Raw genomic sequence first — 25,053 nt, forward strand, 5'->3', positions numbered from 1 at the left:
GGCCTGTTTGGTTATAGTTCGACAAGAATGACATGTCTTTATTTTTTAAGTTTGTGGTTACGAGGTGTGTAAAAGAAGTAGGTCATTTCTAGGAATCCAGTTGTTCTAATTGCCAACAACATTATCTTATTAAGTGATACTTTGATTTATTTAAACATTACTTCCAACTGGAGTAGCCTAGAACTAAAGCCCATGGTTTTTTGTGTTTCCAGTTACTGACAGTGTTGCTGATTACCCAGTAAGGTAAGGGCATTCATGAGTAGATCCACAAATCACGCTCTCCTGTATCAGTCAATAAATACAGTGATATGCAGGGAAAGCTGGGAAACACAGTGCTGAAACAGAAGTCTCTTAAAGGAAAAAAGATATAGAGGTATCATGATATAGAAAAGACATAGAAACCTCACTTTGGATGAGAGTGCACAAGTATTCTCAGGGTACACTCAGAGGTTATTCCAATTCCACTCTTCAGACCCTGTCTCAATTGATTAGCTGTCCCTTGAAGCAGAGTAAACAGGTTTTGCTTCCATTAGCATGTGTCACTGAAATGAGCAAGTCTTGAACCAAAAAGCTGTATTAAAACACTATCTTCAAATTTTTGCTGAAGTCCTTACTGAGGTTTATGTATTAAAAACAAAACACCCACAACCTCAAGATTTAGGGAAACTAATTTCTTTTTCATCTGAAACTTGTTCAAACTACCTTTTTTCCAAAAACTTGATTGTAAAATAGATACAAGTAAATTTGCTAGGCATTCAACAGCACTGTTTGGATCTTCCACTGTACTAAGAAGATGCATCTGCTGCCATAGTTTCCTGTACTAGAAAGAGAAAGAATCAATTACAGAAGGAAATTAGAAGCTGACAAAAAGGTCAGAGAGCAGGTGAACAAGGGAAGGGAAGTTCTGAAATTACACAGCTATTGCAATTAAGGTCTGATAGTCCTTCTTCTACAGGTCATAGGATCTGTGGCAGTTTTGATAAATGTTTTAACTTTTATAACAGATTTGTCAAGGATAGCAATGGCAGAGGAAAAAGTTCTCTTTACAAAATCACTTACAAGAAAGGAGTCAAAAAGTTCCTTCAGCTTCCTTAACCTCATTGAATCTGGGTAATTCAACTGCCACTCTCAGCCTCAAAGTTCTTGTTCTAGAAGCACTTCTAATATTTGCCAAACTACTGGCTAAATTTATATATATAATGTCAAATTTGACAGAAGATTTAAAGTTTCAGTTTTCAGCATGAGTAACTCTTGATTTAGGATGCAAAATCATGAAATAATACATTACATTAGATTTCCTCTAGAACAGATTTAATGAAAATTGAACCCTACTGAAATTCTAAGCATACTTCATATTCAAAATCACCATATTTCAGTAGTGTTCTGTGTAAAACACTCTCTGTGTTCAAAACAAAGAACTGTTTTTGCTCTATTTGGAAGCGGATAAAGTGACACTGAAAGAGAGTACTGCTGTGATGGTAAACAAGGCAGTGAGACAAAAAGCCTTCTAAATGATAAAAAGGAGTTAAAAATAATAGCAATCTTACACTATTAGGGTGGTCTTAATAACCCTGTGTATGGTCTTAATTTGCATTCATATTACTACTGAATAGAACTGGTTGCTGGATCATATCAGGAACTATGTTTTTCCATTATTACAAAGCTCCTGACTGACTCTGGAGTTCTTTCTGAATGACAAAAAGAAATGAGGGGTGGAAAAAAAGAATGACAGTTAAAGAACTCCTTCCTTTCCCTTGTAGCTGGACAGAATAATCTGCATTTTTATAACAGCTATACTCACTTTTCCAGGATTAGTGTGTAGAAGGTCATCTTCTTAAAGTATTAGACAAAATTACAACACAGCAAAATCTAGGTCTGGATTATGTGCAAATCAGTTTCCCAATAAACAGGTAAAAAAGGAAAGCCTGTCAAGCCCAGCTAAAGTGTGGAGTGTACTGCAATACAAACGACTAAGGAAAAGATCCTAAAGTGACAGAGAAGGCACACAGAGTGGTTGAAGGAGTAGATTTGCAATCTAGAGGGGAACTCTTTTTTTGTTAAGCATCAGAAAGCTGAGTCAGAGGAAAAATGTTATAAAATGATACCTAAAAGTCTTTAGGAAACACCAAGGATGAAAGGTAATGGCTGCTTCGAATAAGTAGTTAAGATTCCCAAACATGGAAACAAAGAACAACCACTCCACCCCCCAGAAAAACCTCACAGAACAGGAGAAATTGGCTCCATAAGAGCATAGACTTGGAGGAGGAACACAACTGAAAAGCTTTGCTGAAAAATCTTTCCTTTGAACTTGTGAACCTTCTTAAGGCCCACAATTAATGCATAACAAACAGAATCATCTCTCATAAGATTTAGTCATTATTTTTAATTACTGTTTAATCATTATTACTTATTTTAAGTAAAAGCACACTGCGTGTTCTACTTTTAAAAAAAAAAAGAAAACAAAAAACATTTATCTGGGAAAGATGTGTCTATGTACAGCAACACCTCCCAAACAAGGTTTGTCCATATTGTGTTGTAACCACTGCCCATGCCTTCATGGTTATATTCTGTGACTAAATGGGACTGCAATAAGGTCACTGCCTTACCAGTATCCTTGGATACTGTATGCACCTTCCCTTTTTTTCATGTTCTGATAGCCTCTCCACTGACACTGTCTTTTGACTTGGCCCCTCTCTGTACCCATGCTGAGGTTCTCACAGGGGAACACCATGCAACATTTCACACAGAACTTATGGACTTCTCACCATCCACCAGAACAATCTAGACACAACTGACTTTTTCAAAGAGCCTTGAGACTGATCATTTAAATTCTGGAATCTGTTTCAAATCTGTATGATCATCCGTGGAAGAGTGATTGAGAGTTTTTTGTACGTTTGCTTATAAAGAGCGCTCTCCTCTGAAGTAGAGCCTCTGAGCGGAATAAGCCCAAGTGCCCTAATTTCTTGAAGCAAAGCCAGAGAACTGTGTTTTCCTCATACCTTCCATAGTGTTCTGGGTGAACACTAGAAGTCACCAGAAGGCAGAGAGAGTGCTCATCTTCAAGAGCAGTTGCCATCTTAAATGCTAATGCACAGAAGAGCTAAAAAGCACTTCACAGTTCATTCAGAAGTTCAGCTGTCAAGTCTGTGGAGACCTTCCTGCTCATTCTAACTTCTTGGTGTTTTTCTTCTTTGACATGCAGCACACAAAGTATCTAAAAGCCTCCTCTCTCTCTCACCATCAGTCTAGCATGTCTCTCCCTAGAGCTCTTTCTCCTCAGGAAGATGGCAACAGCTTGCTAAAGCCCTCAGACCACATCAGGGAGGGGGAGATTAAATATACCCGGTGCGTGATAAAGTCAGGGGCAGGAGGAGGGCACCTTCTGTCAGTGGAGCCTGCAGAGTGTCCCAGTAAGAGTTCAAATAAGGGACTAACACAAGAAACAAACCACCTCATTTCACTGAGACTTATGGAGATATTAACAGCTGCAAACACCTCAGAGCAGGAGGCACAGCAAAGGTGGTATTTGCTGTAAAAGTTAAATTGAGCTCTAGGGGACAGATGAGAATTAGTCCAGAAGGCATTCTTGACCCAAAGTGTTAGCTAAAAACAAAAAATTAGGGCAGAATAATTCTTCACAGGACTGCCCCCTGACACACACACATGCACACCTGCAGAGAGATCTGAATTATGCAATGAAAAATTAGAGGGGAGTTTCCAACCCAGATTAGCAGGGTCATATCCCACACTCCTGCTGCAGACAGATGGATATACTCATTGTAATGGGAATGTGGAGGCACGAGAGAAAGTGCTACACAGGCACAGCTGAAATTACATCAATTAAATACGTCAGAATTCCAGTGTGGATAATTCAGAATTTTTCCTTCTGTGTTGGAAAACTGTTTAATTCCTGTACAAAGTCCTAATCCTTCATTTTACAACTCATCTTGGCCATGGCACCAAACTTCTCAACAAAAAATTAAACATAGCATCAATTCTATACCAGAAGATTACACTGATTCACCAGGTACCAAGTATTTTCTGCAGTTCCCTGGCATCTACCTCAAAATTGTTCAACCTGTGATTAAATACATAGATCCTCATTTCAGATAGATCCTTCTCCAAGAGTTAACTCTAAAAATAAGTTCCTAAGTAATATGCTGTCAGAAGAAACAAGCATTTAAATAAAAAGCACCTTGCCTGTTAATGGGTTAGTATTCAGAGCCACACTGAGTGTGCATAGTCCTGAGCAGTGGACTTCTGCGGCCCCCCCCGCCCCATTGTATTTAACTTTAACTTTGAGGTGTGACAATCTTGTTTTGAACCTTAAAGCACTGATCCTGTGCAATTAGAAATGGTTAAACAGTGTTGATTCCTTTGCTGGCCCAGGACCAGAGAGTCACTTCTCATCCCAGCTGACTACAGACTAGCACATTTTGTCAGCTCTGTAATTTCAATTAAGATTTATAGATATTAGTGACAATAGGAATAGGATGAGGGGGGAAAAAAGTACTCAAACTACTGTGGGAGCCTCTTAACCAAGCTCTAAATATACCCAGGCTCACATAAAAGCATTTAATTTACTGAGTAAATGAATTCTCATATACGGTTCTAAATTCTAATTCAACAAAAGCTGGACTAGGGTCCAGAGTGGCAGCACAGGAAATGCTTTATTCTCTCTACGTTCTGCAGAGGTGGGAAGCCTGCTGAGGTCTGTCCAAAGCACTTAGCCTTACTGGGAATCAAGCTTCTTTGTTCTGCAACATTGGCTGTCCTCCAATCTCAGATGGGAGTGGTATATATTTTTCTCAAAAATTTGAAATTTTAGTCAATAGAAAACATACACTTGATCATGACTACAGTGCAGTAGCAATAAAATTTTCCAGGAGTAATACAAGAGAAGACTTCTGTTTCTATGTTCAATGAACAAACTCAGAAAAGAAAAAGCGATGTGAAGCAACAATGTTTTGTTCTCTGGCTAAAAGTAAGATCATTGTGCATCCAAGCATTCATAATGGGGGAAAGCGCAGATGAGAAAATGGTACTATTTGATTAATATTGCAATTCCAAATGAAGGAAACAATAAAAAGGATTAAATTAGTCTCAGTGGATCAGGAGCCAGGAAAAATAAAGTACAAACACAGTTTTATGAATACTGGCAGGTACACATAATTTGTACATTTCTAACTATTCATGGATGTGAGAAATCTGTGATGAGGCCTACCCCTGCTAAATGTTATAAAGCTCATTCTGCATTAAAAAACCCCAAAACAAACACGTCCAATGGAACAGAAAGAGCAAAAGGAGACCGATATATGTTCTTGGGAATAACATCTAGTGTGTCACGAAAAGCACATAAGCAGACCAAGACATTGTGGTCAATGAGTAAGCTTTACGTAAAGAAAGGGGAGGAAAAAATCACATGGATGAAAGTACAAGAAATGTGAGCACTACAGCAACCATGTTCTGCAGTAGAAGAGGAATAAAACAGGAAGGATATTACAGGTCTAACTATGCCTTGGACCCTTTCCATCTGTCTCAAGCACAGGTAATAGTCACAGCTTCTGTACCTCCTTTGCCTGAAAACAACATGGTCCTGCTGCATTTGTCAACCATATTAAGACCTGGCCAGCAAGATAATACATACACCAATTTTTAGACCTCTTTCTATGGGGACCCATAATGTTAACTAGGCAAAAATTCTGCTTTCATTCAAAGACAGAGTTTATTCAATGATCAAAAGGATCCTTAAATTCTGGATACTAGCTTAACACAAAGGACCTTTACACAAAATTTCTTACAAAAGCTCAGTCTCTAATGATAATTTGGGTAAGATCAGCTGACTCCCATCTTTGGGTTTAGACAGACAGATACTTGCTGTTCCTGTATTTCTTTATCAGCTTCAATTTTCTCACAACCTGTTCGCTCACCTTCTTGCTTCAGTCAGCATTTTCAGTCACTAGGATCCCTCCAACCTGGGGTTTGGTGTAGAAATGATGCAGAGTCAGGAAAGGCTGTTCCTAATCGATACTTCTTCTGTTGTTTTCCAGAGCCTTGCTATGCATTTCCTTGTGATTTTCTACCTTAACTCCTGTCAGCCAAGTAGATAACCCAAAGGGAATGAGATACACAAACATAGTTCTTTTTAAGTGTGTGTAACTTACTTTCCCCGTAGAGGTCAAAAACTGCAGATAGGGACATACAAACCCTGCAGGCAGTAGGGCAGTGTAGGTTTCTGCATACTCTGAAGAAAATGTGCATTTAAACTAGCAATTGTTAAGCATATCAAAATACTCTTTCCAACAGTGTTGTTAAAACAGATCCACCTAGTTGCATTTGGTTGGGGAGAGAGATGTTACTTTGCCAAGCTTAACAAAACTCAGCATTTTCTCAGTTGGGGCTCTTAAAAGGAAGCACTAAATGGATTTTGGCATGTAGAGTTTTATGAACAGCGGCTCTTCTTTGCAATCCCATTTAGCAGACATCAGTTGTTATGAATTTCCAGAGGTGTTTCAACAGAAACTGTACCAGTTACCTGAATGATGGTTTGTAGCAGAGTGATTGCAGGAAAACTTCCATTACTGAAGGAACCACACCAAAAAAAAAAAAAAAAAAGTTATTCATAACAAAAAAATGTGGAAAGAAATATCAAAATCTACCAACATTTCCAAACAAATAAATACCAGAGAAAATACCGTTCACTGTGACATTTGCTGACATCCAAAAACCTGTGAGTTATGTGGGCAAGACCAAAGTCACCCCTACTGCCTTAGCAAGTCATGGTCAGCTGTTAGCCCTCTGGAGATACTGCATCTGTAAACAGATACAGTATTCAAGATTCAAAGAAACAGCAAATAACCTGTGCAGATTTTCTATTCCTTGGTGAAAAAAATTAGCTTTTGAGACAACTGGCAAATTGTAGCATTACAGCAGGAGTGAGCAAGACTACAAAAAAGGCTTTTGAAGAAATAAAGTAACAGCACAAATACTTCAGTAGTAAAATCTGAAATAGTATAACCCAGCAAAAAGGCTAGCCTTTAAACAGGATGCAGCATAGACAGGAGTGGAACAGTGCAATCGGAGTGGTTGCTAGCATCTACTATCTACATCACACTAGATACAGAATTAAAAGTATTAATTGGAGTGAAAATCTGTGTGAACTGGAAAAAGACCTTGTAGTAGTACCATTTAGATAAACATTTAATTGGAAACTTATGGCTGAATTAAATAAATAAAAAAAAAAATAAAGCAAACCACTGAGAATAAGATGAACTCCCTCCTCTGTTTAGAGGCTCCAAAGAACATGAAACAGATGCTATTATATAGAGAGTAATATGAAGCAGGGACCAATACTGATCAAGCAAAAACATATTATCGATTAGCTGTTATTTGTTGTACCTGATTCAAGCTTTTGGCTTATCTAGCTCAATATACTATAGCTGACAGACAGCAACACCTAATGCTTAAGAAGGAAGGAAAAAAAATAAAAGTCTAAGTAACCAGATATAAGATTATCTGCCCCTGATGCAAGGCTCAGCCTACTCCCTAATATTTAAGAACAGGCTTATACTAGCTGCCAGCTACAAGGTCTCACTGGTTGACATTTAGCAATGCGAGCAGCAGAAACCTAAGTATGAATCAAAGCCTTCTGCCTTCCCTCTACCTCTCTTCTCCAAAATACACTCTTTTCTTTTTAATTACAACACATTACGGATACAGCAATAAAATGCCCAGCTCAATAGGCTGTACTTTTTTTTTTTCCTGAACTGATATTTTTAATTTAGGCTCCTATAAGAAATACTAATAGTAGGTCACATATCAGAATATCATCAAGCAAACACAAAGCTCTAAAGAAAATGATTTATAGCACATCTCTTATTAGTTGTCTAAGCTCCCGTTCTGCAAGAAACTGAAAATGTCATCAGCATCTTCCACATGAATCACACAAGGAAGGGCCATTCCTGCAAACACTTATCCCTTTTAACCACAATCTACATACCACAAACCGTAGTTTCTCTCTTCTTAACTATAAAAATGCTCCAAGTAGCATCATAGCCTAGACATCATTCTGGCTACATCATTAACTCTTACAAGCACATTATAATAGAATCTTTATATACAATTCACTCCACAGAAAGATAGGCAGCAGAAGATCAGTTAAGGTTATTTATGGAATCTAGTCCAGTAGATAATCTTTTGCCAGTCTGACAGTCTGTCCAATAATCTATCCAGTCTCGCTTGACTCAATTTTAACTGAAATTAGATCTAAATACTAAACATCTACCTTTTGTAAGACTATTTTTATATTTTAACTGAACAGATAATGACAGCCTTAAATGAAACTTAAAATTTTCTAATTTTCTTATGCATCCATAGTAAAGCAATCTTAATTGGGGGTGGGGGGTGTTGGGGGTTTGTTTGTTTGTTTGTTTGTGGGCTTGGGGTTATATTAGGATTAAAGTGGCTGTGAAAATGTAAGACCAATACTTCCATATAATTTAAACTTTCATTTTGAGGATAAACTTCTACTGAGATATCTGTGCTATCTGTCCTTTCTTATTGCTCCCTATCAAAATGACAGAAGCCTAACTTTTGTAAGCAGGTAGAAGTGATGGATACGCCGTCCTGTGAACTGTTGGACAATTTTGCTGCAATACAAAATATGAAGTTTTCTTGCTTTCCTTGATAGCTTAAGAGAGAAACTGCAGTTCACCAGGGAGTTGAAACAATATTAGTTGATCAACAGACATGTATCTGATGTTGCGAAATTGCAAAACCTCTTTTCAAAAGGCTTAAATCAGCAAAGTGGGGAAAGAAGAACAAAAGAGCGTGAAGACAGAGACAGTAATTACCAAAAGGAGAGTAATTAAAATAGACCTGAGACTGCTTGAAGCAAGCATGAATACCTTGGCCAGAACAGGTCCATTAGGGCAGATTCATTCTAATGAGGGTTAACAAATGAGGGGACAGAGGAGAGAGGGAGTCTGGGAGGAAAGCTCAGCACTGACATGAAAAATCTGCTATGGGAGAGAAGGGAATTGAAGGGTTAGGTGTACGGTGAAACTCTTGATTTATGAGCATGAAGACAGTTGTGGATAAGCTCCAGCATCTAGTCTAACTATAATCAGGTCCCTAGTCCCAAGGAAGCACAGTACATCCCTAGGACCACTTAGTAACTGGCACTCACCTGACTCATAACAAAGAAGAGAAAGACAAAATTATTTAATAAATCATGTGCCATCCACCTCCCAGTTATTTTAGGTGATCAATTCCTCTACAGAGTGGGCAGCCAGGCTCTGTCCTGTTGTCCTGTGCTCCACTGACCACCCACCATCTCTAAATATTCATATAGTTTTGTACATAGCACCAATTCACCCTGGTGACCCATGTCAGGATTTCCAAATGTGTTGTTTAGCTGTGTAAGATTCTTGCCCCAAAAGTGACGGAGGAATAAAATGAAATAGTGAATGAATGAATGAATAAATAAAGTTCATGGGAAGTTAAAGGTTCCACAGGATTTCTGAAAAGTAGCTTTGCTAAAAGATTTCTCTTCCCTGTCTACATACTGCCCATATGCTGCTCTCAAAATGGATTTTACTGGCAGTGTATAGAGACATGCATACTGAGCGTATGCAGGCAGCGTATACCAAGATAGTGCCTATTTCAGGCCATAGATGCTAGAGATGCTATAGGAAGGTAAAAATAAGAATTCCGGAAGTTTTAGTTCAAATACTACCTGTGCCACAGACAATGCACTACAACACAGATGTGACTCCTACCATTTATGCCTCGGTTTCCTCATCACGAAATTAAAACCAAAAACCTCTTATCAACCTCGAAAAATAGGAAATAAATCCACTAATATTTCCAAGGTGAACAGATTCTATGAGGACATAGGCTTAGCTTCAGATGCGTTTTCTTTATGTAGTGACTATTAAGCTTATTGATTTTAGTGCAGTGATTTTAGGCTTAGTGATTTTAGGCTACCACTGGCTTTTTATTGTGATACCAATTCAGAGCCAATACGGCTAAGGGAAGTAAACTAAAGCGAGCTCTTTTTGACCCTGAATCAACGTAGCTGTTTGCTTTCAGGCAATGGAGTGATGCTGGTGTACCACTGGTGTTGCTCTTACTAGGAAAAATAGAGTCTTTTCAGAAGTCTTATTTAGTTCCTTCTAAATCTCCAGTGCATTGATGGCAATATAAGTTTTACACAGATCTATTGAAATTTAACACTGGACAACCTGTGGATTTCTCTCAGCTAGCTAAGTACACCTGAATTGCTAATCACTTTGTCTACTTTAAGATTTTACCATAAACAAATGTTAGGTGAAACTAGGAAAAAACCATGTCCGTTCAACAAATGTAGGTATAGCTTTAGAGGGTCTAAATCTAGGGCAGTACGCCTTTCTAACAGGTGAAAGCCAGAGCAAAATTTCAGCTTGAACATTCAAAGAAACAGCAAGACAAGGAACCTTTTCTTACTTCTAAACTGAGCACTTTTTTTGAGAAATAACAGACGTGGAAACTATAAAGCCCTTCTAGTTCCTTTTCAGAGCATAGCCAAACTTTGAAGTCTCATCCAGAGAACCTATACACAAAAAACACTACGCAGCCTGGGGTAGCAAACCGCCCTGCTTTGCCGCTGTGTGATTCTTCTGTGACCGTCACAGCAGGCCTTTTGCTGGCACAGTTCTGCTTTTGCTGAGGGATATTTAAGGCAGCCCCACAACAGCAACAGCTGCTGCCACCTTCATTGGCAGCCCCATCCTGAGCACAAGCAGGAGAAGAAAGCCTGATTCTCTGGGACCCTCCTGTGGAACTTCATCTTGGCCCTGCCACTTCATCACACAATCCCTCCTTGCAGGAGGGAGGAAAGAGTGGGGGAGAAACAGCTGTGTAGAAAAAGGTGTAGAAGAGAGAACCCCCCCAAACCTCACATACCTTCCCCAAACCCTGCTGACTCCTCCTCATCACCTTCCATACTAGCTATTATTAAACATTTTGATTTATCAATACCTTTGCTGATCTCTGACATCCTGCTGTAAACTCCTAGCTCTGTCCCCTGTACAGAGCTCCTGTGGTCATCCAGCTGTCCTTCCCTTGCCCAGACCCCGCATCCACCTCAAACGCTGCTGAGCCCTCCCTGCCTTTCCTCCACCCAGTCTCAGCAACCCACTCCCCAGCTACCCTTGGGACAGCAAACCTGAGTGTTGCTGACCCTACTGAAAAGCTTTGTGCTGACTCTGGCCTCATCCTCTAGATTTCTTCTTTAAAAATTAAATAACTATACGTATTTCTTTAGCTCTAGTCTTTCTTTAGTCTCTTTAGGTCAAAGAACAGCTTTGGAAGTTAATGCATTTTTAATGAAGGGTAGAAAATTGACAAACCATTTTTAGATACAGCTGCAACTAATATTTTTCTCTATCTTTTTAAGGTTGGTTTTTTTTGTTTGCTGCACAGTAACTTTAACACAGTTGCTTTTACAGCTAAATAGGCATCGATACACTAAGTAGAAAGAATTAATCTCTGGAAGAAAAGAATATTAAAAATGAGATTCATTAAATTAGCGCAGGTTTACAAATCTTTCTCTCCCCACTATTTATATGAAAGGAAGAGAAGATAAAGATATATAGAAACCTGCATTTTGAATACGGAACAGCAGAAGCAGTCCCTAGGCTATAGTTGTCCTGGGGCCAGTTCTTTCCATTTTTGCAGATTAGCGTAACCTCATGGATGTCAGTAGAAACCACATCTGCTTGCATCAACTGACTTCTGTGCTAAGCCAGATTCCCTTCACAATTGTACCAGTATAACTCTGTTAACTTCTTTGGAAACACATTTGTTCAAGTGAGCATCCTAGAGGTCCTACAGTATTTATTTTTTGACCATGGGAAAAAATATTTCTATTTTTTCCCCCAACTCTGTTTTCAAGGCTATTTTGTTTTCATTGCTTTTTTCCCAGTTATCTAGCTAGAACATGAAGTTCCAAGCAGAACCTGGCTCCACTTCACAAGTGTGTGGTGAGTCTGTGGTTGTTTCCAAGGGTTTTGGAACAGAACTAAAGCCCTTTGTCCAGCTCTTATGTTTACCTCCAGCAATCACCTGCTCACCTTTGACTATGTTGAAACAACCATGTTCAAATATAAAGATACATCTTTTTAAAATACAGAAACAACACATAAGAGAAGTACAGGTTACTAGGTTGCTTGCTTGCCATCCTGGGCCAAGCAGAGTGCACTCCCGTATACTTTGGTCACAGATACACAAATGCAGCTAATGGGGAGTTGGTGCTTGAACCTAAAAGCTGATCATAAATAAATCTGCCGCACAATACAGCTCCATAGTTATCCTCCCGCCTCATGGAAGCTCAGCCTAGTTACAAGCCAGTGCAGGACTTCGACGGAGACAAGGTATCAGGACTGTTGGTCTATTATACTAATTTCTTGCTTTCCTTATGGACTAAATAAGGCTTGGCAATTCACTCATGTAGAAGACAGATTTGGTATTCATTATAAACCAAATGTTTACAAAGAGCAAAACATTTCCTTTTAACTTATCCCACCTTCTCCCAATGGGGCCCATCCACTGACATCTTGGCTGTGCAGAGTGCATTCACTAACGGTGAGTGGTTACGTTCTCGCTGATTAACCAGATTTGCAATAGAGGAGGAGTCAAGATGAATGGCTGCTTTCCTGCCACCGTCATTCAATCATCTGGAAATCTAATTTGTATCTTATTTGGCAGGCAAGCAGCCATCTGCTCCAAGGATATGCTCCAAGGGCAGCTGCCAAATACTGAGCAGGCTTTCTGCCATAGGGAAAACTAATTGTTTTTATTGGACTAATACAGGTTGAGAGCTAATGATATAGGATGCTTCTCTACAAAAGAAATACAAAGTTGTTTTTTTTTAAAAAAAATATAGTTAAGAACTACATTATCTTCTTTAAGAGCTAAGCCTTTCAAATGGCTGACATCCACCCACATGGGATTGTGACTCAGAGTTGTATGGGCCAGAGCAGCAAACGAGAAGGTTGTCAGCCCCATAGGACTATTTCTGACCTATAAAAGGTGTGTGCAGATGCACGCTGCCTAATCTGCAGCTGTGATGCCAATGGAAATGGATTAGCTGCACACAGAACATAGGAAGCCTGAAAACGTCACATCCCACGAGAGCATTATGTGGTCTACATCTTACATCACCTTCTTTCAGGATTTCCAGTCTCAACCAGATCAGAGAAGGAAATGTTTTTGGTATTGCAATACCATTTTTCAAGATTTTTAAAGTATTTCCATTTTGCACAAGAATGATACCAGACATTTAAAGGGAGAGTAAAAGGGGCAGGGGGAAGCTCTCTAAAATAGTCATCACATAGTTAAGTTTGTCATATGCAACAAGCATGCAAAACTCAAGCAATTATTGTAGTCAATTCTTGCAAACCCTCCCTACAACTCATCCTGTTTCTGAGAATGTTCTTGGTAAGTTTGATCAGAACTGATACATTCCCAGAAATTTCTAGTTGTGATAAATAGAGTATTTTTCCAAGGAAACTGCAGGGGGTAGGAGGGGGAGGACACAGGGGAAATAGCCAGTTTTAATCACATCACAAACAATCCTCAGTCTAAAAATTCTGTTTATGTTTAGGGGAGATACCCAAGAGATCACTTGACACTGCTTTTTCTGCAAATACTGGGCTTCATTGCCCACATGTCATCAGCCTTCCCCTCACTGCTTTTTCCAAACACAGTGACCACTGCCCTCATGACTCAGGAGATGTGTGAGATATCTAACCAATCTAACAAGCAGGATAACTGAAAAGCATTTCTCTGCATTTGTTCAGTGTTGTGACTGATGCAACTTGGAATAAGTAGGGACCAGACTACAGACTAAACTGTTCACAAAACATCCTGCTCTCTGAACACTCCACTCAACACTGCCAAAAAATCTGGATGGGCAGTTTTAGGACCTGCCGTCTTTTACTTGTCCATGGCAAGAGATACAACATGGTTATTTGGGGTACACTTGCAAAATATATGGGCATTTATAGGCAGAGAAAAAGACACAAAGATAAAAAGGATACCGTTCATTTCACATGTTCATTGAGCTTTAGCCTCACTTTTAAAAGACCCCAGTGATGTCACTTGTGACGAATGTAATCCTAGACATTTCTGTCCGGAAAGAACAAAACAGAGTATCATGTTCTTTCCTATACGAGCCCTAAAAGCTATACAGGCAGGTTTTCTGCATTGCTGACATGGAGTAGGTTTGAAGCAGAGCTTACAAATAAAGGAATATCTTGCTCTCTCCCCCCCTGCCCCATTCCCTCAATGATTCAGGTGAACCACATGATAGAAGGGCTACTAAACATGAGACCTTAAACTACAAGTTTTAGAAGTCTGAGTACATGCTCTGTTGGCATGATTCCATGCTAGCACAAACGCTCCCTGCTCCTCTACTGCCTTTGGTTCTTCACTGACAAAGGAGAATAACAAAAAGATATTTGGCAATATAATATATCTCCACATGATATTTTCCTTTACTGAAATAATAAAAGAAAAGGTGTAGGAAGAAGGGGGAAAGCGTAGTGGGGACAAGAAGAGAAAATCCTGACGTGTTTAAAATCCCCACAAAGTTATTTGCCAAAAGTAGGTTTGCGTATATGGGCAGAGGGGAAGAAGGAGGAGGATTGGTGAGAGTTAAGTCAACGTGTTTGCCCTTCTGAGCATGCAAATAAAAGTTATTACCAAAAAAAGGGAAATAATACCACACATCTGCCCACAACAGTGGTACCTTGTGGCAAAAAGAAATACATATAATTTCCTGCTTCTCAGCAGGCAACAGCAGCCACTGTTATTGAAGGAAAGCCCAACAGTGTTTAACCAGTCTCCTCCTGCAGTGTGCCTGCCAGCTAGAATGCTATCAGGGCAGAAAGCTGGCAAGAACAGGCCAAAAGCATCTGGGTACATTTGCTGAGAATCCTGGTCCGATTCCTTCATATCGGTAAGCTCTGGGCTATCAGACATGCTTTTGTACCAGAATTCATCAGTCAAAGGGTGGAATTAGACCTGGAGTCACCTAGTCTATTAAATCCTTCTGTCCTGCAACCACACTCAAGATAACAACCTGGTCCGTACAGCACCTGATAGCAATAATGTGTCCAGCTCTTCGGGGGTGGAGACCTATATAGTGTAAAGGACTCCTTAGCCTTACTCCTTCTTGTAATCCCCTTTCCTAATCTTCATTTTAACACGCCTATATAGTATCCCAACTCCTTTAATTGATCAATATTCCTGTATCTGGACATGAGGTGTTGTGGTGGCTAAACATGAGGTATAGTAGGCAGCTAAACCCCACACAGCCACTCGCTCACTCCCTCCAAGATTGATGGGGGAGAGAATCAGAAGGGCAAAAGCGAGAAGACTCATGGGCTGAGATAAAGACAGTTTAATAGGTGAAACAAAGATGCATACACAAGCAAAGAAAAAAAAGGAATTTATTCACTATTTCCCATTGGCAGGCAGATACCTAGGCACTTTCCTGGAAAGAAGGGCCTCAGCACATATAACAACAACTTGGGGAAAAAAACGACATAACTCCGAATATCGCCCCCTTCCTCCTCCTTTCCCCAAGCTTTTATTGCTAAGCACAATGTCATATGGTCTGGAATATCCCTCTGGCCAGCTCAAGTCAGCTGTCACGGCTGTGCCCCCTCCCAGCTTCTTGTGCACCCGCAGCCTACTCGCTGGCAGGGCAGCATGAGAAACAGAGAAGGGCTTGACGCTGTGTAAGTAGTGTTCAGCAATAGCTGAATGCCCATATCAAGCATACAAGGATGTATGGAAGGGTTCACTTTGCTGTTACGCATGCAAGTGGTCATCATTGCCACTTACAGTTTATTTGAATATCAGCCTTTTGCAGAAGGAGAATTTCTGCACAGAGGAGATCAAGGTAGCATAGGAAGGACACACATAGTCTAGCAATGGCACAAAGTAGCTGATATTAATGGGAACCATGAAACCAGTAAAGATGGAAAGGCTATAAAGAACTAAGAAACTCTAAGGATGTGAGAAGGTTGTTTATACCAATAACTCTTGGAAATGTGCATTGAAGAGGATGGGTTCTCATCTTGGGTTGAAGATTTTTCTCAATGGCAATGACACCAGAACCTCATGAAGGACAGTTTTGTTTTAACAACAAGGTACTGACAGGTAAGGCATGCACTCCAGCAAACACAGAACAGAAGAGCTAGGAAAAGAGCAGCCCAGAAGATGTGGAAGAAGGAATACATAACAACTCCAAAGCTGATAAGAAAGCAGGGAAAGGCATTCTGTAGGTGACTGCTTTTTCCCCCACACACACCTGGCAGGAAACTTATATCCACATCTACTAGCATTTTTTCCACTGGTTTCTTCCATTACAATGATCTTTTCCCTGTATATATTTATTATTGGTAGGTTAATTTCATCTCAAGGTCCTTTAGTGGAGGAGGACGTTGCAACTACAAATGTAGCAATTATTTTCTTAATTAACTTCCTAATGTTGCAAGCCACATGGCAAAAAATCGTGAGCCAGACTCCCCAAAATTATTACTTATACTAATTCAGGGTTCTTAGTTGTAGCCTGTGTTTTGCTTCTTCAGGGGCTCATATTGTCAACTGTTGTGTCAAAAAGTTTATATTAAAAAGAAAAGCATACAAGATTATTAAACATTTATGTGACTCAACCCAAAAATGTCAAGATTGTTGCCAAAATATTGTGAAAAAGCAAAACTAAAATTTATCTGACTTTCTATTGTTCATGATATATAGACACAATCCAAAAATAAAAACTTTGGATTCTCATTCCTCTATTTTCTTCTTGGAATTTGCTTTCTACCATTCATGATCACATGGCTCTCTATTCCGCTATTTCTAGATTTTAGCCTACAAATTCATTGATTTGTCTTGTATATGTGTTCTTTTTAAATGAAGGATTAAAAAGATACAGAGGTAAAAATAAGCATTTCATACACACTCATTTCTGTTTTCCTTATCTGCTCAGGTCCTTTGGTGGGGGCTGAAGTGTGGGCAGTATTTGCTACTCTTGTTTTCCCTTGTTGTACTATATTTACTTAAACCCTAAAACCTTAGGGCACTTCACTCACTTTGCCATGGCTCTGCAAGACCCAATGGATGGTTCTTGAAAAACTCAATGTAGGATCAGGGATGAAATTATAAATCCCTTTGAGTAACTATCTGGAAGTCTCTGCAAAATGCCATACAGCTCGGTAGTACTCATGATAATAATAAAACCACTCCTCAGAGAAGGAAAGGAAAGTATGAGCTACCTCTTTAAAGCAGCTGATCTCTCAGTCTCAAAAAAGGTTAGGTAAGGATACAGGTTAAAAAAAAACAAAAAACCCCACATAGTAAATGTCACAGCGATATTTCCTGGAAGAGTCATGTAAATGTTATTTATTGTGCCAAATACATTTCCAAAGCAGATGTCTTCCGCAATCTATTTTACCCAGCCACATCAAAATAAAATAGTTGCAGTTTCAGCCTTCTAGGCAGTATTACCATTCACAGGTCTCTGTAAGGCCAGTTCATCCCAACACGAGAAGAGCAATTCAGCTTGTTCCTCTATGCTGCTCTTCAGCCTCCTCTCAGCTATACAACATGCCTAGTCTATCACGAAGCATAGCTGTTTGGGGCACTAAGAACTAGCCCTTATATGGGACATCCAGACCCACACCTTTAGGCACAGACCTCTCTAAAATGTTTGTCACCTTAGACTCTCCTATCAGAGGCACTCAGGCTTGCTCTGCCTTTTCTTTTGGTATTGCCATATCTGCTACTTGTAGACAAGCTTTGGGTTCAGGCCCAAAAGCTTTGGCATCAAGCATAGAAGTTTGTCAAAACAATGTGAAACTTCAAATAAATATGATTTGTTTATCTGACAAAGATGTGACAGACAACTACCAGATTCATTTCATTGCAAGTGGTTCCTTTTACCCCCTACCCCTTATCTATTTATATATTTAGACTGTGTAGATCTTACGACAGAGATTTGCACAATTTGAACATTTTTACAAGACCCTGAGAGATGCTAGACTTGAGTGACAGATCAGGCTGAAGAATTTTTCAGTAAAAAAACCCTGTTTCTTCAGGGAAATATTCTGGGGGAACATTCTGAAAGCCTAAACAAAAAATCTGAGCCAAGCTGATGCAAAAAAAACCCCACTTTGATTCTTTTCAAGTAGAATCAGCTATTCAGTTTTGGATGAGTTCAACATTAATCTACAATTGTTTGAAAGCGCTACCTCAGTGACAGATGACCTTAGCCATCTTAGGGTCCTGTTTCTCCTCTGCTGCCCAGACGTCTTGCACAACATCTCTTATTCCCCTTCCCAAGTACAAGATAAAAGGGAGATGCCACAGTTACGGGGCACCCCCTGGGAGCTGAGGTCTAACTACTGAGACCAACCTTTAGAGCTGAGAGACCTCAATCAGCTGAATACCAAACTCTTGATATTTTACATTTACATTTCAAGTTTGGCCAAGAGTTAAAAAATAACAATAAAACCCCAAAACTAGTCTCTCCCCAGGAGAGCAAGTCAATTTACAAATAGTTCTATTTAATAATAATGATGAAGCTACAGGATCTCACTTACCAGAACATGTTACTGCCACATATACCATTAATACGTTACAGCCTCTCAACTTCTAAAGTTTGCCTTCTTGACTGAAATCCAATTGCTACATACATCTACAACCGATTAACCTTTGAAATTAAAATCAGACAGCACCACCAATAACAGGAAGAAGTTCATTTGTCCACAAATAAGAAGCTTCAAGATATGTTGCATTCTCAAGATCCTGAGCTGAATTGTGCACCACTCAATAATCCTTTAATCTGAATAAAGGTCCTCATGGCCAGTGTCAGCATGCAGGCAGGCACTGTTACAGCACCAGAGAGCACCACTGCACAGGGAAGTTGTGTTTTTTTTCTTTACCACATCAACAGAACTGTTTTGATCTACAAGGTTGAGAAACAGTGGACAAGCTTTTACGCCAGGTCTGTTGTCCTCCCTGGGGGTGACCTCTATTGCATATTCTCAAAGATTAGAGTCTTGTTGCCTCTCCCCACCCAATCCCCCCTTCCCCTCCCCTTTTTTTTTTTTAAATACAATAGCGATGCACACACAGTACAATGAAGTCCCAATACAGCAAGGCATACAACTATATCTTATTAACTGTATGCAGCACTGGGTACAAAGTCTCTTTCAATCGGATTAGACTGTTTTTCATTCTTTGGTCTACAAATGCCTCCTCTCTATCTCAATATTATTCCCTTCAGCTTTGCTCAAGCCTGTCAGTTTATACTACAATTTCCAAAACATAAAATATATCCTGAATTTAGCTCTAAGGAAAGATCAATGGCTCCAGAGACTCAACTCTTCTGTTTACAGTCTGAACTACACAACTGCATGACACCCGCACATAGGGCTTCTCACATGTGCATTGGTGCTGCTGTTGTAGAGGGCAAACGGAGAGGAGAAGGGAACAAAAGTTGTTTCTACAGGCAGTTCAGTCCTTTTGCACAGGGTGTTGGACTTTAGGTTTCTGGTTTTTAAGGGGGTTTATGCAACATAGGCTCCACTCCAGCCTTAGCTAGGCTCAAGTTGTCCAGTCATTTTACAGACACCATTGAGCTGCCATCACAAGGCAATATAGTTTATGCTTAAGAGTGCAGGTATGCATTATGTTAAGAAATAGAGCACATTCGTTGTTTTAAAATGTTGTCAGAAACAGCTCATTTCAGTTCAGTCAGAAGGGCACTGACTGCAGCACAACAATGGTCATACTGCAGTATCAAAGAACATTTCAAAAAAATTATTAATTCCCTTTAGTTCTCTCTTTCATTTTATTAATCAACAATTTCCATTTCTTCAGTGCTAAATAGCCATATTTAGTTTCATCATCCTGCACATAACATGCACGGTTACAAGCTGAACATGTGATTTTTAGATGACTGAGATGTGGCAACAGAATCTCTGAACATCTTTTTTCTCCTGACCTCCAGCTTAGCTGCATGTTTCATGTCAAGAGCTATGCTAGCACAAGGAAAGATTTGTCTCCAGATGTCTCAAAGCTTATCCCTCACAATTATTGATCTGGCATGCTGAAAGGGAGGACTTCGGGTTGTCCTTGCACTTTCACTCAGGTGGTCTGTCACCACAAGCAAGCTAACTTAGAAGACCTGCTTGGGCATTCTGGAATTTGCATCCTCATGCTGTGCCTAGCCTGTGGCAAGTGAATTCAACCAAAGATTTAAATCAGTGATCTGTACCGAGCATTGTACTCCTCCTTCATGCAAAAGAAAATTTTGCAAATATCTTTCAAGATACACTTGTTTTGCAGAAACACAGAGGTATTTATCATCAATTAGGAGAGAGAAAAATATCAAGAACAGTGCACTTCTGAGTCTGCAACAACAACAAAGAAAGGGCTGCAGAGCTAGCTTTGGGCAAGCTGAAATATGGCCTTGCCTTTTGGATACCAATTGCAAGATTTAAGTGTTTGAATGATGTTATAAAGCAGCCAGTGAAACCCTGTAGATCTGCTGCTGGCTGGTTTTACAAAACTCAGATTTGAATAACTTTGCTAGGGTTGAACAAATTACCCTCAGTATGCCACAGGCTAAGGTCAAGATCCACAGTACTGAAGAGAGAAGTTGAGTAGATATGAATATACGACCCTGCTCAACTCCATCTTTCACAAGCAGCTCCACTGAAGGATTTCCTATCACACAGGATCTCTCCCATCATGAATAGAACAGGCTAAAAGAATATCACAACAGCCCAATTCACTCCAACTTTCAGAGACCAGATCAAGTGAAAGCATTACATGCTCTTGTCAAATCAGTCCAGACACTGTAGAGATGCTGATGCTCCTCACTACACTGTTTCTGAATTGGACTGGCTGAGAACACTGCAAGGGGATCCACAGCTAAGCAATTATCCTCAGGAGTTTTCAGGCAGAACCATGACTAGGGTATGTAGGCAACCGAATATTATCTGAGGTAGCAGTTTCCCAGGAGGCTGTAAGAGACAAATGCCATTGTCCATCAAAGTAAAATAATCCTTTGCCTAACAAAGTGCATGCTTGCAGTCTCCTTAAAACATGAGGGACTCCCATTGCTCCAAGTATGTGAGTGAATACAAAAGAAGAATAGGTAATAGCAATTCACTTACAAAAGTAAGAGTTTTAGCATGCCTTCCCTCAGTATTGGGGCTATCTTTAAGCTATTTCAGAGCTTCACTGACCTGATTAGTTAATAAAGGATCATTAAGAACCATGATAAATGGTTTCTGCTGAGTCACATCAATTACAGCAACTAAAGATGGATGACAGACAATTAAATGAAGAAAAAAAAATGTTCCATTTACCTAGCAAGACTCAGGTTACATTCTGTAAGAAGTGTCCTACCAAAGGTTTGCAAAATTCAGTACTATTGAACACAGATCTGATCTTCTGGAGAAACACTTGGGAGTGTTTGCAGAAGTAGGGGATCTCCTCAGCCTTCCACTTGAATTGCATCTGGTTCTATGATATTCATGTTTCTGGATGTCAGAAGCATCACTGAGAAGTCTAACATGTTTAAGAAAATTTTAATCTTTCTTTTATTTGTATCCAGTCAGTCTTGGTATCTGGGTCTGAGAAAGATAATTGCTGTTCTGAATGAGGCAGTAAGACACCTTTAAGACTATGTCCTTAATTTTTCCCTGCCACCATTTTCAAAGCTTTTCAAAGCTCAAATCTTATTCTTCTTCACATTGATGATGACATAACATTAATGCAACAGTTTCTCGAGCAGCTTTGAGCAATCTTGTTAATGAGTCTGATAGTAACAAGGCTCGACAGTGCCTGACCACCATCACAAACGATCCAGAACCCTGAACTGTTTCACTTGAGCGGGTTTAATACAAATTGGACACCAGAATTTGTGGATAACATTTTACTTAAGTCCATTTCTTATGCCAGCTTTGAGTAAATAATCACTTGGAAGCAGACACCAAGAATTAAACAGCAGAAGGTTTTAACCATAAAGTGTTATAAAGATTCTTGTAAATTCTTGATGAAGGGTTGAGAACCACAGTGCATCCCCCTGCACAGCCTGTCAACACAAACCCAGGAACCGGCTGGAACCAGCTGACAGTAGGCATTGCTTTTTATTTGAAATATTCATTAGAATTACTGAGCCTCCAAGTCAAGGGTTCGCCTTCTCTAATAGTCAAATGCTTTTCAGAATATGGGAAGTAGATACTGGATATGACATTTGATGTGTTTATACTGACCAACCAGTACCGAAGATTTATTTTCTAGTAAAAGAATTCTACTCGTATATGAAAGAGGTACACATCTTAACTTCACTACGTTAAAAGCAGCTGTAACATGATAGATTACATCTTTATCAGCATTGAATCCAATGTGAGGAGAGTTTTGATTTAGTCAGCTTACATGGGAGATCTCAAAACAATAAAACCAAAACACATACACACCCCTATGGTGCAAGACACAAGGATGGCAATTCACTAGGCAAACTATTTTTCTTCAAACACTAAAGCAGTTTCCTGTGGAAGTTACTGGCTGGTGAAGTTCATGCCGTTGTGCCCACTTTCTGACCACTTTCATTCAATAAAGATATTTAAGGTTTCTCTGGGAAGGTAAGGAAAATCTGCCTGAAGGCCTGCAAAGACACTTAGGCTACATATAACTTTATTACAGGTAGAGTTGAGACCAGCTAATTTCAAGATCACCTGAGCCTTCCTGTTGCCTGTAATCACCAGTCTCCAACTACTTGGCTTGAAGCACTTTTTTCCCCTTTAGCTGAATTATTTTGGAAGTTTTCAGCCACACTGTTTCACCCATTTCTGAAAACAATACCAGTGGGACAGCTGTTTGGTGCCTCTTAAAATCCAAGATGAGATAGTGCAAATTCCTGCTTTCCTGTATCACACTGAAAAGAGCCTGCAAGACACATGAAGTGTGTCTTGATTAATTTATTATTAATTATTTAATTCTATTGTACTGAGCACTGATAAAGCCTCATTAGGAATATTTCCACCCATTTGGGGGAAGACACTTCAAGAGTGATAAAATCTGGTCAAAGAACATCCAGGTGAGAGAAATGAAAATGATAGAAAGATAAAATGCACCACCTACAAAAAGCAGATTAGACAGATAAGCACCATACAGCCTTAAAAGGCAGAGGAAAGCCAAAAGTCTTCAAATATGTAAAAGGCTGCTACCCAAAAGAAAAAAAAAAAAAGGCAGTAATACACTCTCAATGTCAGTTTAAGCCTGTTTGTCTTGTCCTATCCATTACTGCAAGATAAATAATCAAGATAAAACACTTGGAAAACTTTTTTTTTTTTTAAACACACATAAACATTGCAATAGCATGCTTAGGCTGCTTGGAGGATCTGTCACCAAGGATTTTAAGAACAAGTTAGACAAACATCACTAAGACTGATAAAGGTATAGTCAATCCCACCACACAATGCAAGACATCTCTCTTGTTTTCTTCCAACTCTATGATTATTTATCTGTCTATAGATCTAGATTCCAACTACATCTGTACATAGTCAGTGCTTCTGCAAGTCAAACCCCAGGCTTCATTACTTCCTAGGTGCCAAACACACAAAACTAGTAACCACCTCTGATAAAGCACCATTTAAGGGAAAGGCTTTGTATAACACAGAAACAGTACTTGAATGTAGGTGCCCAGGACAGTTCTTAAATCATAGAATCCTTTGGGTTGGAAGGGACCTTTAAAGGCCATCTAGTCCAACCCCCCTGCAATAAGCAGGGACGTCTGCAACTGGATCAGGCTGCTCAGAGCCCCAGCCAACCTGACCTTGAATGTTTCCAGGGATGGGGCATCTACCACCTCTCTAGGCAACCTGTTCCAGTGTTTCGCCACCCTCATCATAAAAAAATCTCTCCCTTATATCTAGTCTGAATCTACCCTCTTTTAGTTTAAAACCATTACCCCTTGTCCTATCGCAACAGACCCTGCTAAAAAGCCTCTCCCCATCTTTCTTATAAGCCCCCTTTAAGTACTGAAAGGCCGCAATAAGGTCTGCCCAGAGCTTTCTCATCTCCAGGCTGAACAGCCCCAACTCTCTCAGCCTCAGCCTTTCCTCGTAGGAGAGGTGTTCCATCCCTCCCATCATTTTTGTGGCCCTCCTCTGGACCCACTTCAAGAGGGCCATGTCTTTCCTGTGCTGAGGGCTCCAGAGCTGGACGCAGTACTCCAGGTGGGGTCTCACCAGAGTAGAGCAGAGGGGCAGAATCACCTCCCTCGACCTGCTGGCCTCGCTTCTTTTGATGCAGCCCAGGATACGGTTGGCCTTCTGGGCTGCGAGTGCACATTGCCAGGTCATGTCCAGCTTTTCATCCACCAGTACCCCCAAGTCCTTCTCAGCAGGGCTGTTCTCAATCCCTTCATCCCCCAGCCTGTATTCATACCAGGAGTTGCCCTGACCCAGGTGCAGGACCCTGCACTTGGCCTTGCTGAACTTCATGAGGTTCACACAGGCCCACTTCTCCAGCTTGTCCAGGTCCCTCTGGATGGCATCCTGTCCTTCTGGCATCTCACCGCACCACTCAGCTTGGTGTAGTCTGCAAACTTGCTGAGGATGCACTTGATCCCACCATCTATCTCGTTGATAAAGATATTAAACAGTACTGGTCCCAATACAGACCCCTATAAATACACTTTGTTTGCCTGCTGTAGCAACACTCCTTTACTATCCCCCCAATTCATCCCTATATTAGACAGCTGCTGTGCATAGGCTGATGCAATATCGTACAGGGGAAGAATGTTATGAGAAATGCAATTAAGGATTACATTGTGACGGATACATGCTTACAAGTGAATTAAGGTTGCATAGCCACGCTTCATTCTGGAAATATTTGTGACAGGTTTGGCCATGCAACCTTAACTGTTATTTAACCAGGCTGTTGCAGCACGTTTGAGATACTGTTACCACGCAGCCCGTTTAT

At 40.0% G+C, this 25,053-nt stretch overlaps 1 long non-coding RNA gene across 1 annotated transcript in view; it reads right to left on the reverse strand.

Moving 5' to 3' along the window:
• The window catches only part of LOC140653689 (uncharacterized), a 52,010-nt gene that overhangs the window by 7,205 nt on the left and 19,752 nt on the right, over positions 1–25,053 (reverse strand). The window lies entirely within an intron of this gene.

The sequence above is a fragment of the Ciconia boyciana genome, chromosome 6 (genome assembly GCF_034638445.1).
Source record: "Ciconia boyciana chromosome 6, ASM3463844v1, whole genome shotgun sequence".
Classification (NCBI taxonomy): domain Eukaryota; kingdom Metazoa; phylum Chordata; class Aves; order Ciconiiformes; family Ciconiidae; genus Ciconia; species Ciconia boyciana.